This window comes from Panthera onca, chromosome C2 (genome assembly GCF_046562875.1).
Source record: "Panthera onca isolate mPanOnc1 chromosome C2, mPanOnc1 haplotype 2, whole genome shotgun sequence".
Lineage (NCBI taxonomy): Eukaryota > Metazoa > Chordata > Mammalia > Carnivora > Felidae > Panthera > Panthera onca.
The window spans coordinates 92,011,167-92,038,645 of record NC_138347.1 but is presented as its reverse complement, the minus strand read 5'-3'; the positions used below and the strand labels follow the sequence as shown (position 1 = coordinate 92,038,645).

General features: G+C 33.9%; 1 protein-coding gene across 5 annotated transcripts in view; it reads left to right on the top strand.

Moving 5' to 3' along the window:
• NAALADL2 (N-acetylated alpha-linked acidic dipeptidase like 2) overlaps positions 1-27,479 on the top strand; it is a 1,341,335-nt gene that overhangs the window by 27,408 nt on the left and 1,286,448 nt on the right. Inside the window, exon 3 of one of the 5 annotated variants that reach the window (XM_078432149.1) lies at positions 9,277-9,336. The exons of the other annotated variants lie outside the window; for them this stretch is intronic. The gene's annotated coding sequence lies outside the window, so the exon portion shown is untranslated. The remainder of the gene's footprint in view (positions 1-9,276; positions 9,337-27,479) is intronic. 5 annotated transcript variants of the gene reach the window in all.

Sequence of the window (27,479 nt, the reverse complement as noted above, 5' to 3'; positions counted from 1 at the left end):
TTTGGAGAATGTTTTTCTGATAAATTCACATTTTGAGGCCAGTATAAAATAGTATCTCATCCTTTCACAACTTAGCTTAAAGGAAATTACATATGTTGTCTAAATAATGCCTTATTGAATTTAACATATTCCTAGTGAAAATTTCCTCAGGCCATTGATTCACAAATTTTAATTAACAAAGTTGAAATTAAGATTCCTTTAAAAACACTGAATGTAGTCATGAGCCTTCAGACTTTGAAAATTAGGGTCACAAGTTTCCATTTATAAATGGAACATTCTCAAGTCGTATTAGAAATGAGATTTTTGATTGAAGAATTATTATGTACTAGTTAATAAAAAACGAGAATTAAAAGTGTATTTTGCCAGAGTGATTTTTGTCATCACTGAAAGTATGAACCAACCTAATCTAACCTATATTATAAAGGGGAGTTATTTGAAAATCAATAATTTTTACATAGTTATTGGTGTGAATAGTGAGTTTGATGAAATCTGTATTTTGTGGTTTTGTGTTTCTTGTAAAATTCTGCCACTGCTTAACTTCTTCCAGTTACTTGAAAAAAATCTCCCATCTTTTGCATTTAAATCATCTTTCTTATGGGACTGTTTTTCAGTCTTGCCATAACTGGGCTCACTTCAGCAAATGCTTGTTGAGTCTCTTTGTTGGGCACTATCCTAAGAATGTGGGATCTGAAAATGAGGGAGACAGGTGTTTTGCTTTAAAGGGTCTTCTAGTATACTATGGGAGAATGACATATGCATTTTCATTATCATATTTAGATCTCAGAGCAGGTCAAATACCTGAGAATTTTGTTAATAGAAAGCGTTTATTTAAGTGCCTAGCAGTTTATTCCATTGTATTGGGTGTAGCACACACAGGATGTTACATAGGTATGAGTTACACTCTGTTGCTTACCACAGTCTGATACAGACATTGGCCTTAGAATAAGAATTGCTTATATGTATAAATATATGATCAAAGAGCTCAAATTTGTGAGAAGAGAAATCATATGTAATACATGGTGTTTGGACTTTTTCATAGGGATTAGGAAAATGATTAGATTCTCACCTAACAGGTCATGGCATAATAAATTCTACCTGGAATAGTAGTAAAATTTAAAAAAAAAAGGAAGCCACTGGTGAATTAGAAAAAGTAAAATTGAATATTAAATATCAGAAGGGAAAGGAATTTCAGTGTCTAAAAGCAAAGAAACATGACATTAAGGAAAACATGGACTGGTTTGATTAAAAATTTTTTTACATAAAATCATTAAAAGGGAAAAATGTACTATTAGAAAACAAAGTGGATAATATTGATGTTGCAGCATATATAAAATACATTTTACAGGAAATATTAAATTCTTGAGTAAGATATATAAGGGATGATCATAAAAATAATAAATATAATACTCTATGTAATTTGTGAAATTAGTTTCTTTTAGGCTCATAAAAAAGGTAGTTACAGGGACTAAAGTTAGAACCAAAAAGAGTAAATTTTTTTATTGTTTATTATTTTTGAGAGAGAGAGCGAGAGAGAGAGCAAGCAGGGAAGGGACAGAGAGAGAGGGAGACACAGAATCGGAAGCAGGCTCTAGGCTCTGAGCGCTCAGGACAGAGCCTGACGCGGGGCTCGAACTCACAGACCATGAGATCATGACCTGAGCTGTAGTTGGCTGCCCAACTGACTGAGCCACTCAGGCACTCCCCAAAAGAGTAATTTATGAAAGGATTGACTAAATTTCTAATTAATAATACAAACTGTTGTAAGAATCACATACTCAGTGAAATTCCAGCATAAATCAGGCGCTTATTCATTCTGCATTCTGCAAACATTATTTGAAGATTTAATATGTGCCAGATACCATACTAACTGCTAAAATAATAAACATAAATAACAAAGAGCTCTTTCTCAAGGAATTCACAGTCTAGGGACAGAACATTGCTTTACCTCCTTTCTTCTCTTTCTTTTGTAAGGCGAGTCCCATCAACCCAGCCATTCATCTGTTTATACAAAAAACAGAGTTCATGAATCCCTAGAAGTTATAAGACTTTATGCTAGGTGCAGGGATATTAAGACAAAAAATGAGACTCTGTCATTGAGGAATTTATTCAAGGAGATGGGCAGAGGAAACAGTGGTTAAGAGACATCAGAGGTAGATGCCATTCCAGAGAATAGCTATCTCTAGTTCTCAAGGGAAAACATACACTGTGTTGGCAGATCTTACAAATTAACACCAAAATAATAATGCAATTTATTTATTCAAAGTTTACACTTTAAATACAATTAAAATGTTACTGTTCTTTCCAGATATAATACTTACTGAAATAATCAAATCCTTATGAGAACATTATTTCTTGTCAAAGACCCTATACAAGTTTGTTAAGATATAAGCAGATTTTACTAAATATCTGTCCTTGTGATTTGTTAGTGGTTATTCAAAGGCTAAAAGAGAGAGTCTTTTTGACACAATTATTACTGATAGAATGAAGTGCATGCAGAAGATGAGCACAATACCCAAGAACTTTATAGAGATCAGTTATGTGTTTTTCCTATTTTCATGTAATACTTTTTATTTGTCTTGTGGTATCTTGTTCTTCCAATTTTTAGTCTTCCTCTCTTTCCTTTAGTTTTATTTCTGTCTTATAGTTAATTTGATCTCTAATGTTACATTATAATATCCTAATTTTTCTCAAAGTTTATTCACATGGTCCATTTTACATGAAAAAAAATGTTCCTAGGTATATAAATGCTCAAAAATGAGTATGATTTCTTAAAACATGTTTGTGTGCCATGTAAACTTTGACATAAACTACACATATTGTATGTTAGAGAAATACAGAGGTTAGTTTTTAATAATAATTAAGTATGTATAATAATATATTTAAAATATGTATTTAATAAAAATATATTTAAAAATAATGCTTAGAAATGGATTTATTGATATAAACCATTACTTGTATTGACTAAAGTGATTTCATGAACTATACCCAATTGAACTTTTCTTTAACTAACTTAAATATTTTTAAATGGGAATTACTGAGGAGGCATTGAAGTACTAGTCTAGGGGAGGAATGAAAGCCTCAGGGAACCAGATGTCCCTTTGTGGTAGGTCTGTCTAAATACTTCCTGTTAAGGGGCACCTAGGTGGCTCAGTTGGTTAAGTGGCCGACTTTGGCTCAGGTCATGATCTCACCGTTCATGAGTTCAGGCCCTACATCAGGCTCTGTGCTGACAGCTTGGAGCCTGGAGTCTGCTTCAGATTCTGTGCCTCCCTCTCTCTCTGCTCCTCCACCCTCATACTCTGTCCTCTCCACTCTCAAAAAATGAAGAAACATTTTTAAAAAAATCAAATACTTCCTGTTGAAATTGACCCCTAATGGCTTATAATCAGGACTAAAGTTCTATGAAGATGATAGAGCAAAATTACTTGCATGCAACTTTTTTTTTTCAAAATGTGCACAAAGTCTTGAATTCATTAAATAGTCTTCCTTATGGCCATTCTGTCATATATCTGGTGTTTGGACCAAATATAGTTTTTCCATATAGAGCTTGGGTTAGAATCTCATTCTGATCCTGTGCTCTTCCCACACACTTTTCCAGTTTTATTTATAATAGAAAATTGAAGAAATAAAACCACATGGCAGAGGTAGGAAGTGAAAATAAATCAAAACTCATACTTAACAAATGCATCCCATTGGAATGCTTGTATAGGCACCTTGAGTCACTTTTAAACAGTCACTTGCTATAGACGTACACTCAGAGATTGACATCTTAGAATCATAAAACACCATATTGGGTGTAAGTAAGGGGCAGTGATTTGCATTAAGTTGCTGCTTAAATTGGTTAATTGGCTTTCTACAGAACTCCCTTGTTTAATTTGTTTTTGAAATAATAACAGTTACAGCATTAAAAAACATGCTTCCAGAGCAAAAATTTGCATGCTGTAGTTTAGCTGTTCAGTTCTTATTATCAGGAACCAATCTGCACAGGCCCTAGAGCAAAAATTATCCCCACATAGATTTCCTCTGGGGAAGGATTATAACTGGAAAGTCAGTGAGCTGAAGAGAGTTAACATTCTTGGGTTATAAACGTCATAGAATAGGTGAATAGTTGTTCTGAGGAGGTATACAAGTATTATTCTTTCACTGTTACTCATGAGTATCTCTATGGGAATTGATAAGGAACAATTGTAGTGTGAAGGTGATAAAAAAGAAATGGGTTTTCATAGATTAATGAAGAAAAGTCATTAGCTATAATCTATGTAGGAAGAGTTTAATGAACAGTGGTTACTACATTTAGCTGAAAAGAAAAATGCCCATTTACTTCAATTAATGATTGTTTAAAGTAAAATATGATTTATTATTTTCCATTTTACAGGTGGAAATTTTGTGATGTATTTATGATGCAAAATTTTAAATTGCCTTTAACATTATGTTTTACAAATATTGATCGGTTGTGTTTTCACAAGCTTATGACTTATTTAAAAGGAGAAATATTGTCTCGTGTTTTGCATTATGTTTTCTGATATATTTTTATATATAGACATGTGCTGCAATTGTAAGATTTATGGTAATTTAAATTTAGACTCTGGAAAACAAGACCTCCCCCTAGTGACAGTCTCTAACAATGTTTCTGAGAATTTAAGCATTAGAAAAACAGTACTATTTTATGTACTGTGCAGTTACACAAATACCTAGAGTCTAATCAGATTGCTATTTAAACTCTCCATAGTATATACAGAAAAAATAATGTTTATAATATCACTTGTTCAAACTGTGGTAAAAAATTAGTCAGTTTTAGAAATCAGATGTAATTTGGGCTATCACTTTTCCCTCTAATTGCACAAAAAATATAGTACTCATCTGTAGCCTTATTAAAATATGTTAACAAATGTGTATTACATATCAGTGGAGAAGATATGCAGTGGGAATATTCATGGGTAGTTACTAATACATATATTTTTACTATAGATTCTTTTTTTAAAAACAGAAATACCAGTTTTTGTCTTAAATATGATCTTTTATACCTCTTATCCCAGCAATGTATGAGAATATATTTATTCTCTAATAATAGCCAATAATGTCTGTAATCTGTCTTTTAAGTATTTGCCAATCTGATTGATAAATAGGAACTGATAGCTCATTGTTACCTTAATTTACAAATCTCTGAGTTTGAGCTTCTGTTTATGGAAATTGCCACTTGATTATCCACTTTTCCATTGGGTTGTTTATATCAACCTTACCAAGTTTTAAGGACTATTTTATACCATAGAGTTTAATTGCCCTCTTTAATGCTATTTTCAAATACATGGTTTGTTGATTTTGTTCAAAACATCTTTTGCCATGTGAAAGTTTTAAAGCTTTGTGTAGTCAAATATATTTTATAATTTTATAATATATTCTATTATGATCATGAAAGTCTTCTAAAACTACATTATGCATATAATATGCTATATTTTTAACCGGATTTTTGTTGTTTTATTATTTTATATTTAAGTCTTTAATCCTAAATTTTTAAAGATATGTTGTAAAATAATCAACTAATTTTAGTTTCTTCCAGGTATATATATTTAATTTTGCCAGTACCATTTATTAAGCTATGCACTCTTTTCTCCTTACTGGCCTATTATTATTTGTGAGATTATCTATCTGATAATCATATTATCTTCTACTCTTTGTTTTTATGTTAATCCCATGTTTTGATAATAGAGGCTTTTTTGGCAAATTCTCATATGTACATGTACCTTCTAGCATTTTTTTTTCTGCAAATTTTGGGCATCTACTCTTCAATATAAATTTAGGAAAATCTTATCCACTGAAGGACAAAATTGGGATTCTAATTTGGATTTTATTAAATATACGTAGTAACATTGAGAGGCAATATTTTTAATATTAGGAATTCTTATTCAAAGCATTAAATAACTTTTCATTTTTGGAATGTCTTTATATTCTCTAATAAGATTTTAGTGTTTTCTCTGTAAAGTTTCTATGATCTTTCTTACTGAAAATAGTCCTAAGTATTTTATGCCTTTTTGAGTACTTCAAATGAAATTTTTTGTTTTTACTGTTTTTAACCTTCTTAACCAATTCTTATTCTAGTAATTTCCTTTCACTAGACTTTCAATTAAGTGTTTTCTTTTTTTCTTTTTTCTTTTTCTTTTTTTGAGACAACATGCACGTGCAGGTGCCAGAGATCAGGGGAGGGGCAGAGAGAGAGAGAGAGAGAGAGAGAGAGAGAGAGAGAGAGAATCCCAAGCAGGCTACCCACTGTCAGCACAGAGCCCTACACAGGGCTCCATCTCAGGAACTGTGAGATCATGAACTGAGCTGAAATCAAGAGTTGGGCGCTTAACCTACTGAGCCACCCAGTGCCCCTTTTTCCTTTCCTTTTCCTTTTCCTTTTCCTTTCCTTCAAATGTTTTATTTATTTTTGGGGGAGGGAGAGAGAGAGAGAAAGAGAGAGAACATGAGAGAATGAGCGAGGAAGGGGCAGAGAGAGAGGGAGACAGAGGATCTGAAGCCAATTCTGGGCTTATCGCCGAGAGCCCAATGTGCGATGTGGGATGTGGGACTTGAACTCACGAATCTTGAGATCATGAAGCTGAAGTTGGTCCCTTAACTGACTGAGCCATCCAGGTGCCCCTCCTTTTCTTCCTTCCTTCCTTCCTTCCTTCCTTCCTTCCTTTCCTTGTACCATGTTTTTCACGGGTTTTCATGTTCCATTTTATGTGTGGTCTGATGTTTGGCAATGGTAATGCTACTGTTTAGAGACAGTGCACATTAGAATTTAGACTACATGGAAGAGTCACCCATTATTCTCTATTGAAGCTTTAATTCATACAGAGTATTTGAGTGGGGATGCTTGCAAGAATAAGCAACACTATAGTTTTATTAGTTATATTATTAACATAGCTCCACATTATGTTTTGTTCCCTACTTAATTATGTTTATGCACCTTTTTTCTTTCTTTTATTTTTTTAAGTTTATTTATTTATTTTGAGAGAGAGGGCAAGTAGGAGAAGGGCAATGAGAGAGAGAGAGAGAGAGAGAGAGAGAGAGAATTCCAAGCAGGCTCCTCACTGTCAGCCCAGACCCTGATACGGGGCTTGAACCCATGAGCCATGAGATCATGACCTGAGCTGAAATCAAGTGTCAGATGCCCAACCAACTAAGCTACCCAGGCATCCCTCTTTTATGCACCTTTTACCTCATGCATGATCAATCATTAACTTTGCCTTTTTCACCCCTACTCCCTGTTTACTTACTGATTATAGAAACCTCATGGTGACTGGATGGTAACATTTGTCTTGAAATTATCTGACATATCTGATCATACCAGGTCCCAAATGGTATATTATTATCCAGAAGAATGTGTACCTCCAGATTGGTTCAAACTCTCCCCCACCCTCTACCAAGGTTTCAAGAGACCCATCACCTGCCTTTCATATATTCACTTCATTCCCCAAACATATATAAGCTATCCCTAGACTCAACTGGGCAACATAACTTTGGGAACAGTCCTCTTCTTCGGGTTGGGTTGCCCATCTGATAATAATGCTTTCTTTGCTTCAGAACCTATGACTTAGACGTTGGCTTGCTGCTCGTGTGCACAGGCAAGTTTGAGTTTGTAAGACTATGTACTTGTACTTTCTACTCAGTCTCATTGTATCATTTTATTGGAAGAATTTTTTGTGTGTCTGTGGATAAAGAGCTAGAAAATAGAATGGGAAGTATCAGTAATAAAATATTTGACATCTGATTATTTTTCTTTACCCATACTACGTAACCTCCTTGGAATATTACTTAAAATAGGAAATATACATATTTCCCCCAACATTAACTATCCTCCCCCCCTGCCCCCCCGCCATAATCTTGGTTTGATTGGTTTGACTAGTACTGCAAAAATACTTATACACTAAAGGATCCTTAGGGGAAAATAAAGAGGGATACCTGGATTGCCTGAAGAGCTATTCACAGTGGTTCTTTACATTGTTGTAATATGTACTTATGCTGCTCTCTTGGATGGAATGACAAACATAGAGATGATAATTAGACCTGTGGGCTAGTCATGGCTTTGCTGCTTACAAGATGGTACAATCAGTGATTCTCCAAAAGTATCTTTTCCCCAGTTTTGTTTTTCCTTAATCATTTGGGATTATGAACTCCTTTTTAACTCTGATGAGAATATAAAGCTCCTCCCCAGAGCATGTTTACATGTACATATACATAGTTTTGCATGTTATAAAATTTGTGGGATTTGCATATGTCTTGAAGCTTGTCCATTGAAGGATCTGGTTCTTTTATCTCTAGCATGCATGACTTTAAGTATTCGTTCTAACACTAACCGTTTATTTTATCATTGGTTAATCATTTAAACTCTCTGACCCTCAATGTTTTATCTACAAAGGAGTAGATTGGATCTGATGACCTCTAAAGCCTGCTCTAGCACTAACTTCCCAAAGGTTATTGCAGTATCATAGTCTAACTTGATGAAAGCAGTGTACTTTTATTATTCCACAATTATAGAGCTCGTCCTAATTAGTATTTGCTATTAATTGAACTCTTTTGCACTCGTAAATTGTTTTTAATCTGATTTAACAGATGTTTATCAAGTACTGAATAAGTACAAAGCACTGTGTAGTGCTTATAAAGTTGAGCCTTTGCCCTTAAGGATTATAAAATGTAAGTTGAAAAGATGAATAATATAATGAACGATGCTTAAGATATGAAGTATGGGGGTTAAAAGTTATAATTGTCCTTTTAATATTTTTTTGAGATTGGAAAACTTTATCTATAAAGGGCCAGATAGTACATATGTGGTTTTTTGTACCATACCGACTTTGTCATAATTACCCAACTCTGCCATGGCATCACTCACAAACCTAGACGGCACCTAAATAGATAGGTATGGCTGTATTTCAGTAGAACTTTTGTTTAGAGAAACAGGCAGCGTGCAGGACTGTAGTTTGCCCACTCCTGAAATAAAGATTATATTCATCAAGGAGCACTTTAATAGAGGCGATGCGGTATGTTATGAAGGACTGATTGGCATTTAGATGGAGCAGAAGCAGTCGTGCAAGAATTCCAGGCCGGAGAGACAACATGATCAAAGACTAAAGAATATTTTGGAAACTGTTACATCATTTCAGATGGAGAAGCAGTTTAATTCATATTATTCAGTATTGGAAAGATTTCATGAGAATTATATCCATTATCATGAGTCACAGGACCTTCAACCTTATTTTAACATTTTAAATGTTTTACTGCAACTTGTTTCAGGAAATTTGATAAAGGATGGATGACTTGGAGAGAATTGTGGGCTGTTAACTTTTGGTGAAGGTAATCAAGAAAGAAAGCTCTTTCAAAATTTTTCTATTACATGTTCTTAGATTGATGAGGGAAATATCTCTCTTAAGAGTTTATTGAGATATAATTGCATAAAATATAATGCAATATACAGCACCTACTTAAAATGTATAATTTGATAAGTCTGAATTTACTTACGCATTGTCAAACATCACAACAGTCAGGATAGTAAATGTACCCATCATCTCCAGGCATTTGCCCATGCCTCTTTGTAATCCCCCTCTCACTTCTGGCCCCTTTCTTCACATCACCAAGTGACTACCTCTTTGTCCTCTGTCACTATATATTAGATTGTATATTCTGTAGTTTTATGTAAATGGAATCTTATTGTATGTACTCTTTTTTTTTTCTTCTTTTACCAAGGTAATTTTGAAATTCATCCACATTATAATTTGTGGTGACAGTTAAAATTCCATTCATGTCTTGGTCTTTGAGTTGTTACTAATTTTTTGCTGTCCTAAATAACACACTATGAACATTTATGTACAAATCTTTATATTGTTATATGATTTTTTTTTTGTTTTGGGTAAATACCTAAGAGTGAAATGGGTGAATATTATGCTAGGTATGTGTTTAACTTTTTAAGAAACTGCCAGACTGGTTTTCAAAGTGATTGATCATTTCACATTGTAATCAACAGTGTGTGTGATTTCTAGTCCCACCACATTCTTGGCAACACTTGGTATGGTTAGTCTTTAATATTCTAATTGGTTTGTAGTGGTGGTATCATTGTGATTTTAATGTATATTTTCCTAATGTCTAATGATGTTTAGCATATTTTCATTTGCTTATTTTCCATTTACATATCTTTTTTAGTGAAGTGTCCACATCTTTTGCCAAATTTATTGGGTACTGTATTTTCTTATTGGGTACTGTATTTTCTTGTCAGAGTTTTAAAAATTCTTTATTTCTGTATACAAGTCCATTATCAGTTATATGATTTGCAAATACTTTCTCCTAGCCTTATTCTCCTAACAGTGTCTTTTGAATAGAAGTTATTAATTTTTTTTTGTTTGTTTTGAGAGAGAGAGAAAGAGAGAATGTGTGAGCTCATATGAATGGGAGAGGAGCAGCAGGAGAAAGGGAGACTCTTAAGCAGGCTCTATGCTCAGTGCAGAGCTCGATGTGGGTAAGCCTTGAAGTTGGGTAGTGCCATGTCAGTCTTCCAATTTTGTTCTTCCCCTTCAATATTGTGTTGGCTATTCTGGGTCTTTTGACTCTCCATATAAACATTAGAATCAGTTTGTTGATAGCCACAAAATAACTTGCTGGGATTTTGATTGGGATTGAGTTCATTCTGTAGATCAAGTAGGGAAGAACTGACATCTTGACAACACTAAGTCTTCATTTCCATGAACATGAAATTTCATTACACTTATTTCGATCTTCTTTGATCTTATTTTCATTGTGAGATGCTTTTTAAGTACAAATTTGATCTCTTTAATAGATAAAGGTCTATATATTTCTCTTGAATATATAGTTGCTCTTCTTGGGAGGTTTTCCATTTCATCTAATGATACTATTAAATTGTAAACTTTCTTTTTTGTCATTATTTTAGGTAGATGTTTATCAATCATTTTGATTTTTCTCCAAGAAACAGCTTCTGATTATATTGATATCATTATGGCTTTAGATTGCTGTTCTGAAGATTTTTGCTCTGATTATAATTAATCTGGTATAATTATGATTTATGTATTTCTCTTCAAGTTCTATCAATTTTTGCTTTATGTATGTTGACATTCCCTTATTAGATGCATAAATCTTTAGAAATGTTATGTTTTCTTGATTAATTAATCCTCTTATTATTATGAAAATCCTTCATCCCTAGTGTTATTCTTTGCTCTGAAATCAAATTTTTCTGATATTAATATAGCCATTCCAGATTTCTTGTGGTTAGTGTTAGCATGATGTATATTTATTTATTCTTCTATATTTAGCCTATTTGTTTCTTTATATTTAAAATATGTTTCATGTAAGCAGTACATCTTTGGGTCTTGCTTTTTTCTTTAAATTCAGTTTTGTAATATTTGCCTTCTTTTTTTAAAAATTTTTTTACATTTATTTATTTTTGAGAGACAGAGAGACAGAGCACAAGTGGGGAGGGGCAGAGAGAGAAGGAGACAGAATCCGAAGCAGGCTCCAGGCTCCAAGCTGTCAGCACAGAGCCTGACGCGGGGCTTGAGCTCACAAACCATGAGATCATGACCTTAGCTGAAGCTGGACGCTCAACCAACTGATCCACTCAGGCGCCCCAGTAATATTTGCCTTCTAATGTTAGTGTTTATAAACAGTTTGCTTATTGTACAGTTATTGACATGGTGAGGTTTAAGTTTATCGTCTTGCTATTTGTTTTCTATTAATTCCATCCTTATTTTGATACCCTTAATTCCTTTGTCTTCCATCTTTTGGATTGAGTACTTTTAAAAATTATTTTATACTATCTAACTCATTGGCTTAGGATTGGCTATATTTCTTCATTTTGTTATTTTAGTGATTAGTTCAGAATTTGGAGGATATTTTTTTTAACTTATCTGAGTCTACTCTCAAATGATATTATACCACTTCATATGTAATATTAGAATATTACAGTAGTATTCTGCTATTTTTCCCTTCTGATTCTTTATGCTATTGTTGTCATATATTTTACTTACACACATTATATTCTCTACAGTACCTTCTTTTCTCTTTCCCCTTTTCTTCCTATTCCTTCCTTTTCCATCACTTCTCTTTCTTTGCATCTTCTCTTTTTGGTTCTCTTTCTTCTCAGTTTTCTTTTGCATAGTTTCCATTGCTGTGTTTTCAAATTCACCAGTTTGTTTTCCTGATTTATATAATCTGCTGATAAATTGATATGTTGTACTTTTCACATCAGGCATTATTGTTTCATCTTTATAGAATGATTTATTTGTTTTTAAGTATCTTGTAATTTTCTTCTTAACTCTTAGGGTGAGGTCTTTCCTTTTATTTTCTGAAAAAAATATATTTCCATTTTCCTCATCATTTCATTTAGGCTTTTTGTCATAGATCTTATTTTTATATATGTATCAAACATTTACATTATTTTTTCTTTAAGAACTCAGGTATTTTTTAACTAGATTAATAATATATCTTTTACCCATATATCTTGACATCCATTTTTATTCTTTTCCTTTCTCCCAGCATCTATTCATAGTCGTTTCTATAAGTAGTCCCTTCTGGTTCTCATATTTATCTACTTTTTTTTTTTTTTTGACAGGAATTGACAGTTCGTTGGCAAATAAATTCTTGATTTCTTTCTGTTTGTATCCTCAGTTGACTGGTGCTATACACTTATTGCTGAAGTACATGGCAAACCATTTATTTCCCTTTCCCAACTTCTAATAACTAATAAATTTGAATCCAACTGGATCTCCTAATAACAAATTTATTATGTTTTCTGTTGTTCCACTGATTAGTCACAAAGCTCTTTGAAGCTTGGGAACATGTGATTAAATAACAAACAACAAATGAGGACTGTAGAAACTCAGATATCATTATGGCTGATAGTGGTTTTAAATGCCTTCGTAAAGAAGATTAAATTGAGCAGTTTAAACATTTAAGTAATAAGGAATAAATGAGAATGACAGTAAATGCTGGCTGTGTGATAACTTAATATTATATGAGAGAGCATCTATAAGAGTGAATTGATTATCCATTTGACTAAGTTCTTCAGAGATAATTTTTAGCATTACATTTACCTAATGCTTCCCATTAACAAAAGAAGAATAGTTCTTAAAGTAAATGTTAAAATTTTAAATAGTGTTTTAATGGACTAAGACCAACATTTTCTTCTGGAGAAAGTAATCTTTACAATTAGAATGTAATTAATAGAAAACTATGATTTAATTTGCAAATCATTAATTGTGTACATTAGCATTCATTCAATGAATACTTTTGAATATATCTACATAGGATATGAATTGGTCTGTTTGGCACGTACAGCATTTGAAACAATATTTAAATTAGTGGCTCACATTTAAAAATCAGGAGGTTTCATATATAGCCCTGACTTTCTGGAATTTTTTTAATAAAAAGAACCACATGATTTCACCACACAGTTTGCCTTCTATCAATGAACAGTTGGCTGGAACAGCATAGCAGCTGCCCACTTCGAGTAGGCACTTCTTACAGCACCATATTTCTTACTCATTTATGTTGTCTTCTTGGCCATTATGGCCATTTGAAACTATGATTCTTGATGTCCTGTGTGTATGATACTCTGAGAGATACATGATGGATATTTCCAATAATGATATTAGAGGAGATAAATGTCATGCAAGGAAAAAAATGATAAGCTACATAAGAAAGGCTATTATTTTAACTATCACAGAATATTAGATTCCCAAACAGTTATGCTAAGCAGCCATTTTCTTTTCCATATTTATGAACAGTTGTGCACAGCCTTACTTATCCATAAACTATGTACAAAATCTGAACCTGCCCATGTAAGAATGTTGGAGAAAGAACAATAATATGAAGAATGGGAAAGTAAAAGGTGTGATGTGTATCTTTTTCTTTTTTTACTAAGTGTTCCAAAATGCTGTTCATAGACTGATAGACTAAGATTTTCCTTTAATCCTTTTTTTTTTTTACTCAACTATTTAACAGTTAATCAGTTATTACCACTGAAACTTTTAGGTACTTACAGTGGACATCAAGTATTTTCTCCACGTAATGCCTCTTCCCTCATTTTCTGAGTAAGTCATCACTCCAAAAAATGTACACACATATGAATACCTCACTTTATCTATGAGGCCTGAACAAGAGCTACCACCTTCTATGCTCAACTTTCGTCCACAGTTGTTAATTCAGTGATCTAAGCTGGGCCAGTAAGAGATTTTTTTCATGTATTTTAAAATTTTTTTAATGTTTATTTCAGAGAGAGAGAGAGAGAGAGAGAGGGAGAGAGAACATGTGTGCAGGAGAGGGGCAGAGAGAGAGAGAGAGGGAGGGAGGGAGAGAGGGATTCTCAAGCAGGTTCTGTCCTGGTTAGCACAGAGCCTGATGTGGGGCTTGATCTCATCAAGGGCCGTATCTCATGAACTGTGAGATCATGACCTGAGCCAAAATCCAGTCTGATGCTTAGCTTACTGATCCATGCAAGTGCCCTCCCTATTTTTTAAACAGATGCAGGGATAAGGGTGAATTTTGTAGAATACTCCTTTTCTCTCTGGTCCTGAAGGTTAGAGAATGGAAACTGAGAAGGTGCTAGTGGCTGTCTCTGAGGAGGTAGGCAAGTTCAGTCTGTAATGGGGGGGGGGGGGGGGCAGAGCCAACCCAAAGGAGATACACAGCAACATAGTAGATAGTCCTGTCAATATCTGTCATTTGGAGGCCAGCCCTATCATTTATTCTTCATAGTTTGTTTACATGTACCAAAAGCAATTCCCCCTTTAAGCTAGATGGAACACATGCCATTTACAGCCAAGATATTTCTGATTAACACACCACTATATTGTTTCAACTTTAATAATAGTTTAATCTAACAATTATTTTTTAGTGCCCACAATTTCAAAGAATCTGCTAAGTGTTTATGGAATTCAGAGAAGAATAATATATAGGTTTTGCTTTCATTGAAGTCTAGAAAGAGAGAATAGGAAAATCCATAAAACTAGAATAATTTAGAGTCATATGAGCCATACAAGAAAAATGTAATTAAAAGAGGAATCAATCATTATAATCATTATCTTGAGGGAATTGGTTTTCAGGGATGTTTCTTATACAATGTGACATTTGAGGTGGATTGGATCTTTTTCTTTCTTTCTTTCTTTCTTTCTTTCTTTCTTTCTTTCTTTCTCTCAGAGAGTGTGAGTGGGGGAGAAGGGCAGAGGGTGAGATAGATTTATTTTTTATAAATTTAAATCCAAGTTAGTTAACATATAGTGTAGTAATTGTTTCAGGAGTAGAATTTAGTGATTCATTACTTACATGTAACACCCAGTGCTCATCCCAACAATTGCCCTCCTTAATGCCCATCACCCACTTATTTAGCCCATGCCCCCACTTAACTCCCCTCCAGCAACTCTGTTTGTTCTCTGTATTTAGGAGAAGGAGAGAGAGAGAGAGAGAGAGAGAGAGAGAGAGAGAGACAGAGAGAGAGAGAGACAGAGAGAGATAGAGAGACAGAGAGACAAAGAGAGAAAGAGAAAGAAAATGAGAATCTTAGGCAGGCTCCACGCTCAGCATGGACCCTGACCTGGGCTTGATTCCATGACCCTGAGATCATGACCTGAGCTGAAATCAAGAGTTGGAAGCTCAACTGACTGAGCCACCCAGGTGCCCTGAGGTGGATTTGATTTCTGTGGGAGGACATGAGGAGGCATTTCATGCCAAGGAAAAGAATGAATAAATGCATTGAGTTTGGAAGCATGGAACATTTTTCAATGATAGTAAATGATACAGTTTGGCTGTAGGCGGCTAAGATGTTTAGGCTGGATGGGGAAGACATGGCTATGTTATAGAGGCCTGGCATGTGGAGGTCAGTTTGCTATATTTGATGAACATGAGGGGAGATTATTGAATATTTTTTAGAGTAGATGTGCCTTGATTAAAGCTGCATTTCAGGATTAGTTTTGTAGTACTGAATCACCTAGATTTATGTAAGGCGAACCAACAGGAAACTTTGGTAAATATGACAATTATCAAGTCTTGGAGTGATGATGACCTGAAATATATTCTGTGAGTGTGGAATGGAAAGGAGATGGATGTCAGGTAGAAATGACATGTTGGGTGAAGAAATCAGAGAAAGCTCAAGACATTTCTAATACCGGTGATTAGTTTGGTGGTAACACTAATAACCAATGAAGATTTGAAACCCTATTAACCTCTAATCTTTAGCATCCAAGTCATATACAACTTATATATTACTTTAAGTAAAGGGCTAAGCTGATGCAGTTTTTCTTTGTCTTTACCTGTATAATCAGAAGACCAAATAATTTGGAGTCAGCTTAATCTGGTTTTAAATCTAGACTTAACTGTTTTATAGCTCTGAGACTTAGATAAGATACTTAACTTTTTAAAATCTCAATTTTGTTATCTCTAATATGAATATAATAGGGTTAACCTCTTATGGATACTCATGAGAATTAGGCAAGATAATACATGTAAAAACAACAGAGAGTGTGCCTGGGATATAGCAAGGATTCAGTAAATGCTTCCTTATTGTAGGCATTGATGTGCTATGTCTACAAACCCATAAGCCATTCCTTACTAAGGATGCAGTGTGAAAAGCCTCTTTTTAAACAAAAAGTGGAAATTGTTTTCAATTTCTATCTAGGGTTATCTGGGGTAAATTCCTAGTCTATTTTTTTTTTTTTTTTTTTTACAATTCCATGACATTCCCCAAACTTTTGCATATTTGCCTTGTATGCATAACTTGGTTTCCACCTTCATTTCTTGATTCATATCCTCCATTGGATCTAAACCCTATTCTGAATCAGGCTACTAAGGAATTGGTTTCTATATCCTGTTTAGTTCCTGTTATTCACGCTCACAGATGCTCCACCTTATCCTGTGAGGCTGCTCCTCATATATCTTCAAAGTAGATCAATTACATAAAATATTTCCATAGCCAACTACTTGACTTTAGTCATTATTATGGCTTATAAACACTTGATATCATTGCCTACCTGTGTGATTTCAGCTTTTTCATCTCCTAGCCTGTTATCACTTCTGTTACTTATATTGATGTGGATAAAGTCAGTGTTTCATTGACACACTCTGCCTGTCATCTGGATGTTAGCTAGCCATTTTTCCACTTCATTGATGGTTACCGGCTAAATCTCAGATTATTATTTTGAAAATTTTCAGGTGACCTTGTCGCTTAAATTTTGTGTTATTAAACTTAATTTTATAGTCCATTGTTTTTTGACAAGAGTACCAAAACAGTTGAGTGAAGAAAGAAGAATTCTTTTCAAGAAATAGTGCTAAGACAACTGGATATGCTCATACAAAGAATGAAGTTAGATAGCTGTACTTCACACCATACACAAAAATTAATTTAAAATGGATCAGATGCCTAAATGTAAGAGCTAAAACTATAGAACTCTTAGAAAAAAATTATGAAGAAATCTTAATGACCTTGGTCTTTGCAGTATTTTTGAGATATGACTCCAAAAGCACAAACAACAAAAGGAAGAATAGATAAATTAGATTTATCAACATTTAAAGCTTTTGTGCTAGAAATTATATTATCATAAAGTTGAAAAAAATGATCCATATTATGGGAGAAAATGTTTTCAAATTACATATCTGATATGGGATTTATATCTAGAATATATAAGTAATTCCTACAACTCGGTACTAAAAAGACAAATAATCCAATTAAAAATGCATAAAGAATCTGAATAGATATTTTACCAAAAAGGTTATACAAGTGGTAAATAAGCATATGAAAAGCATCATTACACATTGGGAAAATGCAGTTCAAAATCACAGTAACATACCACTTTATACCCACTAAGATGACTGTAATTAAAAAGTCAGATAAACAATGTGTTGGTGAGGTTGTAGAGAAATTGGAACCCTCATAGGTTGATGAGGGGAATGCAAATGGGTGCAGTGGTTTTGGAAAACAGTTTAGTAGTTCCTTAAATTATTCAGCATAGAAGTTCCATATGACCTAGAAATTCCACTGCTAGCTATATTTCTAAGCAAAATGAAAACCTGTATTCATCTACACAAAGACTTATACATGAATGTTCATAGCAGCATTATTCATAATAGCCTAAAAGTACAAACAACCCAGTTGTTCATCAGCTGATGAATGGGTAAATAAAATCTTGTGTATTGGAATATTATCTGGCAATAAAAGTGAAGTATTGATATACTCTACTACATGGATGAACCTTGAAAACATTACAGTAAGTCAAAGAAGCCAATCGCAAAAGACCACGTACTGTGTGATTCCTTTTATTGAAATGTCCAGAATTGGTAAATCTCCATAGAGACAGAAAGTAGATTTTTGGTTTCTTAGTGTTGGGAGAGGAGGGAATGGGATGAAAATGAGTATGAGTTTCTTCGGGGAAGGATGAAAATGTTCTAAAATTAACTATTGTGATTGTTGTACAACTCTGTGAATTTGCTAAAATCCATTGAATCATACACTTCAAATGGTTGAATTTTATTTATGTGAATTGTATCTTGATGAAATTAAAAAAAATCAAGAACCCTTGGTTTCAAGTTTGGAGGAAAGTGATAGTGTATAATTTTCAAAACATGGGGAGAGTATAGAGGTGGGAAACTTAGATGAATTGAAAACATTTGAATGAATTGAATAAGTAAGGCGGGGGATGCAGCTTCTATCCCACAGGTGGGAAGAGCCTTTCTGTTTGGAGAATGCACCCTTGAGAACCTTTGTTTGAGTATCTCAGTGAGTGAAATAGGAGTTGGGTTTTTATTTCATGATTAGCAAAATAAGCTGGCCAGTTAATCTCTTCATACTCCTGCTTATAAAATAGTGTGACCTCCAATCTTTTTTTTTTTTTTGGCCACCTCCAATCTTAATTAAAATTTGCAATGGGATTTGTATTCTGAAAGGAAAAGGAGAGCTATGTACTTCAAAAGTATTTTATAGGTATGTAAAGTACTTATATTTTCTAGGGCTATTGTCAGCAAGAATGAGTAAACCATTCTCTGGGAGCACTTAGCCATAAGAAGTGAATCAACCATATAAGAACATTTGAGACACTATCTTGTAAGAAATTACTTGTAGAATGGGGTATTGCTTAAATGGAAGAATTACTTTATCAATTTTGAGTGATTGGTGTACTCTTAGAAAGTACATTATAAACTTTCGATCACCATAACACGCCTTAATATTGCTGGTGTTCTTTTTTCAACCCTGTATCATTTTTCACCATTATATCAATTACCTGAATCTTATAACTGTAGACCATGATTATATAGCCATCTGCACCATGCTCTACTATGCTGTATAGTACCTTTTTGACTATACAACAGCAGCAGTCTGAGCAAAATTTGTGACTCTTAGAGGGTTAGAAGGTTCAGGTAGTCAAAGAACCCTTTTAGACTTAGCCTGTTCATTAACATAGTTATTTAAAAAAGAACGCAAACATGCATTTTATACTCTTAAATGTTTCATATATTTGGCACTCTTTAAATAATTTATCATTATCATTGTCAAGTGTGGAATATTAACAGAATTGCTTTTCAATGTCAGCTCACTTGTTCTTCTCCAATATCTATATTAAGTTTAAATAAATAATGCCAATTATACATAGCTGGTATCCTCAAGAATTCATCTCAGCTGGTAATTTTACATAGATGTCCCTTCTGAAGGATTCTTTGTGTCTTAAACAAGCTTCTGAAATATTGGCATGTTTTTTTTTTCTTCCAGCATTGATGTTGTTTCAAATTGTCCTAACATACCCTATAGTCTTTCTTGTAATAGTCCATGATTATTTCTCAAAGGGAATGTTTATATGAATCATTCTCTTCCAACACGTTTTCCTGAAACTTTTGATCATTATGCTCTGTATCAAATTTAGAAAAGCACTTTTATCAGGAGACATGAATTCTCTTTCAAATGCATGTTTCTTTCTCCTGTGTCAAGAAAGACCATTTCATTCTTGATTCTGTTCTCATGTGGTGTATTTAAAATATGGATATGGTGATGTATACCTTTTTTAATTTACTAGTTCAGAATATGTGGACACCATTTAGTAAGTGAATAACTAGATGCTTTGAATTTTATCATAGAATCTATGAGCATCCAAGGGAATTTTCATAAATTAATAACTTAAGTCCTATAGCCTATTGTGATTAGTTCTAATTTTCTAGGACTAATTTTCAAGAAAATAAAGACTGCTGGAATATTCAGCCTTAATAATTTTGGAGTCACATAAGGCACTGTTATGAGGGATACCTACCATAGGTATTTTTTTTGTGCTGAAAGCAACATTCATGTGCATTTACAAATCCAAAAACAGTCTATCCTCAGAGAATGGATGAAATTTGTCCAAGAAGTTTGGAAGGTTCATGGTTTTCAGCTGTGCAAACATTTCCAAACTCAACTGAATTTATATTAATCTCTTCATTTAAATAAATGTTCTTGTACTATTTCTAGTCTACCTTCAACCCGCCAATTGCTGTAGCAAAATAAGACAAGATAGAATCAGAGTCTTTGGTCTTGTGGAGTTGCAGAGGGATTCAGTCCAACCACTTCCTTTTCCAGGTGAAGAATTAAAGTATGCATTATTTAAGTACTAAATACAGGGAAAATTCAATGGGTAATGGCTGAGCCAGGACTAAAATCAGTCCATTTGTTCTTTTTTTCTACTGTTCTACTGTCAAAGTTCTACTGTTGACTTTGCTGTAACAATTGAGTTTCAAAAGCGTAGTTAGAGACTTTAGGGACTTTTCCTTAATATAATGCTTTAAAGGTAATAGAAAAAACTTTGAAAAATATGGCTCGTTATTTCGAAACATTTTGAAAAGACCCCAAAACATAACCGTAGCACAACTTTTTTTTATGTTTGAGGAGGGATGTTATAGGCTGAATTGTGGCCCCCACAAAAAATCATGTTGAAATTCTAGCCCCCAGTACCATAGAACATGTCATTATTTGGTGATAGCATCTTTACAGAGGTGATTAGGTTAAAATGGGGTCATTAGGGTGGGCCCTAATCCAATATCACTGGCATCCTTATAAATTTGGACATAGACATGGACAGAAGGAAGACCATGTGAAGACACAAAGAGAAGATAGCCATCTGTAAGCCAAGATGAGAGGCTTTAGACAACTGTAAAGTTAAAATAATATTCTTGTGGGGTGCCTGGGTGGCTCAGTCAGTTGAGCATCCGACTTTGGCTCAGGTCATGATCTCACGGTTCGTGGGTTCGAGCCCTGCATCGGGTTCTGTGCTGCCAGCTCAGAGCCTGGAGCCTGTTTTGGATTCTGTGTCTCCCTCTCTCTCTGCCCCTCCTTCGCTCATACTCTGTCTCTCTCTGTCTCAAAAGTAAATAAACATTAAAAAAAAATTAAAATAACATTCTTGTAATTGTTTTCAACAAACGACTTTGGAAAAAAAGGCTTTTCCCACTGGGTGAGATCTGATTTAGGTCAAATATAGAGAAACTTGAAATGAGTCTTCTAGGAACCATAAAATAGGTCATATCATGACATTTCTTTGGGAATGAGAGTTTGAAGATGCTCCAGACCCATACTGCTTTTTTTTTTTTATTTTTTTTAGAGGTGGCCTGTCTTCTAGTATTCACCACAAATACGTGTGCTTAGTTTTCAACTAATGGGGGAAAGGAGTAGGGCAAATTCAAATTCCTCAAAGATCACTGTTTTTACTGAGATCAGTTATTTTTCTTGAATAAACATTCACAAGAATGCTGCAAGCCTTTGGTATTTTGAGTTTTGAAAAAGTTGATTCTAACAATTTTGCCAGTTCTCTTGTTGGTTTTATGTAGGAGAGGCTTTTGGAGGTTCTCACTCTGATTTTCACTGTTGTCACCCCATTTCATGAATTTTATCTAACATGTATTTATTATTTTTTAATATAATATGTTTCCTGATTTTCCTTGTTATTCCTCCATTGGCCCATGGGGATGTTGGAAGTGTGCATATTTGGGGATTCTAGATATCTTTTTGGTACTGATATTTAATTGACTTTCATTTTGTTCAGGTAATATATTTTACTTCAGTATGTATATTTCATAAAATATTGTTTTAAATGTGCTGATAGAAATATGGATAAAATGCTAGATTGGAAAGCAAATAACTGACTTCCTGTGGGGGAGACAGGTAAGGTTCTTTTTGCAGCCTTTGCCTAAGCCATGAAGGAAGGATAGCGTCTAAGCCTCATGGAAAAAGTGTCAGAGAGTGTTTTACAGAGCGGGTACAGTATATGCTAAAAGTTAAGAGAATAAAGAAAATAGGCTGACATGAAGAACCTTGACAAGGTCTCTAAGCAGGATGTTTAAAAGAGCCTGTAGGAGATGTTACGGGTTGCCGCACAAGAGAATGGAAAGAACACCAAGCTTTAATTACCTTTAATTTTAAGGTAAAAATCTGAGTTTACTTGAATGCAGTAGGAGGCCACTAATAGGTTTCAGGCAAGAGTAAAAATGATTAAATTTGCTTTTTAGAAAATGAATTCTGATGTCATTGAAGGAATAACTAGAATGGGAACAATTAAAGGTAGCAAGAATTGTGAGTTCTGGCTCATGCTGATGAGGGCCTATAAGAAAGCATTGGCCATGGAAAAAGGAAGTTGTGAATTTGATAGATAAGATATATTTGGGTATCCTTATTCAGTAGATGTTTTAGGTAAGAGAAAAGTTTAGTAAACTTTTTGGACTGGGGACTAGATAATATGCTTCTAATCACAGTAGTTAATAGGGAAAGAAGCAGGTTTTGCAGAGGAAAACACTTTATTTATATTTGAGATGGAGAATTTACTTTGTACAAAACCATATTTAGTCCAGTGGCAGCTTGCCCACATTAGCAATATGTTATTAGACCCCAAAGACCACTGTCAAACCATCTGAAAGTGAATCTAATGATGTTAATTAATTTGATGAGAGATTCTTATTAGCCAAAATATCTTACTAGAGAGATTTCATCTATATATCTATATCTAGGTCTAGATCTAGATATCAGCAACACTGAGAGAAAGTCTTGTAAATTTATCGAACTTGTAAAGCCCTGGCTTCTGTTTGTAAAATCAGAGGTATTTTGGAATAACTGAAACATTGATGAATATGTATGGAGTTGCTTAAGGAAAGCTAATTAAAAAAAAATAGCCTTAGTGTATTCATAAGGGAAGCAATTCTTGAGCAAGAATTCTTCCTCCTTTGGTAATGGTCAGGGTGACCATTTGTCAGATGGTTTACACATCAGTTCAATTCAGTTCAGCAAACATTTGCTGAGCATCAACTATACACAAGGCAGTATAAGTTACTGCATAGCTCTGCCCTTGAACACTTATATTCACAAACCTTTTTGTATCCTCTAATTTCTTCCTTTAGTGTTCTGACAGACTACCTTTGGTTTCTGAGATGCCAGTAGGGCATGAGCAGCTACTTGTGTCAGATATTGATTCACTTGCAAGGGCTGCCAGAACACAAATATCACACAGGTTATGTTTGGCACTTTGACAAGGAAGGGCAGTATAAATGGACTCTTGGAGAGTTTATTGAGTGATTACACAGGGTGTATTGAATATTTTTGAAAATCTCAGATTAGGGATTGCAGCTGTCTGTCTTTTTCTGCTGCAGTTAAGGTTTTTAATACTTAATACTTGGTGTGTTAGCAAAAACAAATAGCTGGGACTCAAGAAATCTTGTCTCTGATTTAGTACTAGTGAGTTGTGAGTATCAGTGGAACTGTTTCCCCATCCATTAAATGAAATGATTCAACTAGATAAATGGTTCTTCTGCATGTGTACACAGATCTTTGTATATAATTTCAAGAGGTTCATAGAATCACTGAAGTGTAACCATGACCTACTGATTTGGACACTGTTACTATGTGACCTTTTAGAGCCTTTCTAGCTCTAACATTTTCTGATTGTATGATGTTTGTGCTCTTGAACTCCAGTGATTCTTCCTTTTGGTTCAGCAGCTGCTGGCAGGAAGAGGGGGCACCTCTGGCTCTTTTAGGGTGGCTAATGAACAGTCAGCAGGCAAGCTGCACTGATTGTTCCATAACCTCATTAGATATCCCTCAGTATTTCTCAGCTCATTCTATGTACATACTGTCTCTACTGCCTGAAATTTTCTCATTTGATATACTATGAACATATTGGACACTCTTAGAACACTAAATATGCCAAGGAGAAAATGTAACTTCCATTAGCACTTTGGCTCCCTCAGTGTTGACGTTAGATGTTGATAATATTTGACTCATTTCTTGGCTATTTGCATGATCATAAAACTGTAAAGATTTATTTTTCCTTTGCCTAGATCGTGGGATAGAGAATTCTCTCCTAATGTTAAAGGCATGTATTCATTGATGCCAGCTGATGTTATATATGTGAGAGTGTGTGTGTATATATACATACACATATGTAAATGTGTGTGTATGTATATATATATATACGTATATATACGTATATATATATATACATATACGTATATACGTATATGTATATATATACGTATATATATTCCAACACATGCATGTATTAGAAGTGGGTAAAGGAAAGGATTATTTGGCCATCTATATATGTAGACGGGATCTGTTCAATATTCAAGGTTGGAATTATTGATCTTTTAGATATCCTCAGTTAAAGCAGTGATAAATTCTAGTTTTTATCTCAGCTTATTCCTATCCTTGACCTTGATGAGATTAGCTATAGTGTTGTTATTCTGATGGATACTGCAATAATAGAATATTTAAATAACATGGAACCCAAATTGTGTTAGAATACTTCCATTACTATTCTTCTTTACCTTCATAAGTTCCACAATTCTTGTGGAACTCCTCAAGGTCTATAATACTACAAGAAGTTAAGCATGAATCTATTGGTAGTAAGATTTAGACTGAATATATTCTTTAAAGAATAAATTCATCCTAAGTAATTAAAATAATAAGGCCAGCATACAGATGCATTCTCTGTCCTAGCTCCATTATATATCTGTTCCATTACTTGCATATGAATAAAAAAGTGAATTATTTATTAAAGCTATTACTAAAAACCTTTACCTTTATATTCTTATCTAGAATCTTTTCTTAACATTTTATCCATTATTTTGCCAAAATATTTTAATATTTTGGAAGTACGGGTGATATGCACACAGGTACTACCTTTCAGAGTCATCCCTTCTCTTTTAAAGGAACATGTCAGTAGGTACTAAAAGGTACTAAAAGGAAGAGATTTATTTTTGTAACTGAATTATCATGTTATCTTAATGTTACTATTTACATATGGTTTAGAAGTTTCTTCCTTTGCAAAGCTTTCCCTCCCCTAGCCTGCATTGTATTTATTGTCCCCAGCCAGTTAGGTATGCCTCTTCCTTGCTCACATTATGCCATGAACACACTTCCGCATATCTTTAATATTGCACTTGCCACATCTTTTGAACATTAGCTTCAAAAATTCCTATCTTCCCCACTAGACCATGACCTTCTTGATGGTGGAAACTCATTTTTATTTACTGTATTTTATTACCTAGCACAGACTGTAACACTCAGTAAGTATTTTTCTAGTGAATAAATGATAGTTTCACCCCTTGCTGATTGCTTGTGATGATTATGAAAATTAGAGGACTTTGGATAAAATAAGTGACCATGTATTGAATATCTAACATTTTTTGGTGCTGGAGTCTTTTATATCAACAACTGAAAGATGAACCTGGCAAATAGTATCTTTGGAATGAAAATGAACATTTCAATGTACACATGTTTAATGGTTCAAGTGAAAATCAGTGAATCCTAACATTTTAGAGGCCTTATTTCTTTTTTATGTTTTTAGAGCTTTATTTTTACCTTTATTGAGCTATGAGTGACATACAATAAGGTACATATAAAGTATGCAGTTTGTGAATTCTGACATTTTAACATACCAGTGAAATCATAACCACATTATAGTGAACATAGCCATCAGGCCCAAAAGTTTCCTCAGGCCTGTTTGTATTTCCTCCTGTTCCTGCCCCTGCCTTTATTTCCCGGGCAACCACTGATATGCTTTCTGTTATTATATATTGGTTTTCATTTTCCATAATTTTGTGTAAATGGATAATATCGTATGTGCTGTTTTGTGTTTCCTGAAGTATAGTTTTGAGATAACACTTGTATTGTTGTGTATATTAATAGTTTATTTTCTTTGAAGAAACATTCTATTATATGAACATGATACAATTTGTTTATTTCCCTGTTGATAAACATTTAAGATCTTCTAGTTTTTGGCTCTTATAAATAAAGCTACTACGGACATTCACATACAAGATTATTTCTGGGCTTCTGCTTTTATTTCTCTTGGGGAAATATCTAGGAGTGGAATGGCTGGGCTATATGGTAGGTCTGTGTATAAGTTTTTAAGAAACTGCGAAACTGTTTTCCAAAGTAGTTGTATCATTTACATTCCAGTCAGCAATATATGAGATTTTCAGGTTCTCCTCAGTTTTGTTGCCACTTTCCATGGCCAGGCTTTCTAATTTTAGCCATTCTTAGAGAAGTATAATTGTATATCTTTGTGGTTTTAATGTTCATTTCTCTTATGACTAATGATGTTAAGTATCTTTTCATTTGCTTATTGTGATCCATTTATATTTCTTGATAATGTGTTTGTTTTAATCTTTGGCCAAATTTTCAATTAAGAGTTCTTTATACATTTTAGATACAAATTCTTTCTCATATAGGTGTCTTGCAAATATATTTTCCTAGTCTGTGGCTTGTCTTTTCATTCTTCTTAACGGTCTTTCGAATAGAAGTTTTTGATTTTCATGAAATCCAATTTGTCATTTTGTTCTTTTATGGATTATGCTTTTTCAGTATCATACTAAGAAATCTTTGTCTACATCAGGCGCACAAGGTTTTCTTTTATGCATTATTCTAAATGTTTTAATTTTTTAGAATTTAAGTCTGTGATTCATTATGAGTAATTTTTATATAAGGATTAAGGCATGGATCAGCTTTTTTTATTTTTCTTTTTTCTGTATAGTGATTTTCACTTGTTTCAGCATAAGTTGTTCAAAAGACTATTCTTTCTCCAGTGAATTGCCTTTTTTGCCTTTGTAAAAAAATCAGTTGTCCATATATATATGCCTCTTTTTGGAATATCTGTTTTGTTCCGTTGATCTATTTGCTTATCTCTGTCTGAGCCACTACTACACTTTCTTGATTACTAGCTATATAATAAAATCTTTTATTTTTATTTTTATTTATTTTTTTTACATTTTTTTTTAAGTTTATTTATTTTTGAGACAGAGAGAGACACAGCATGAACGGGGGAGGGTCAGAGAGAGAGGGAGACACAGAATCGGAAGCAGGCTCCAGGCTCTGAGCCATCAGCCCAGAGCCCGACGTGGGGCTCGAACTCACGGACTGCGAGATCGTGACCTGAGCCGAAGTCGGACGCTCAACCGACTGAGCCACCCAGGCACCCCTAAAATCTTTTAATCAAGTA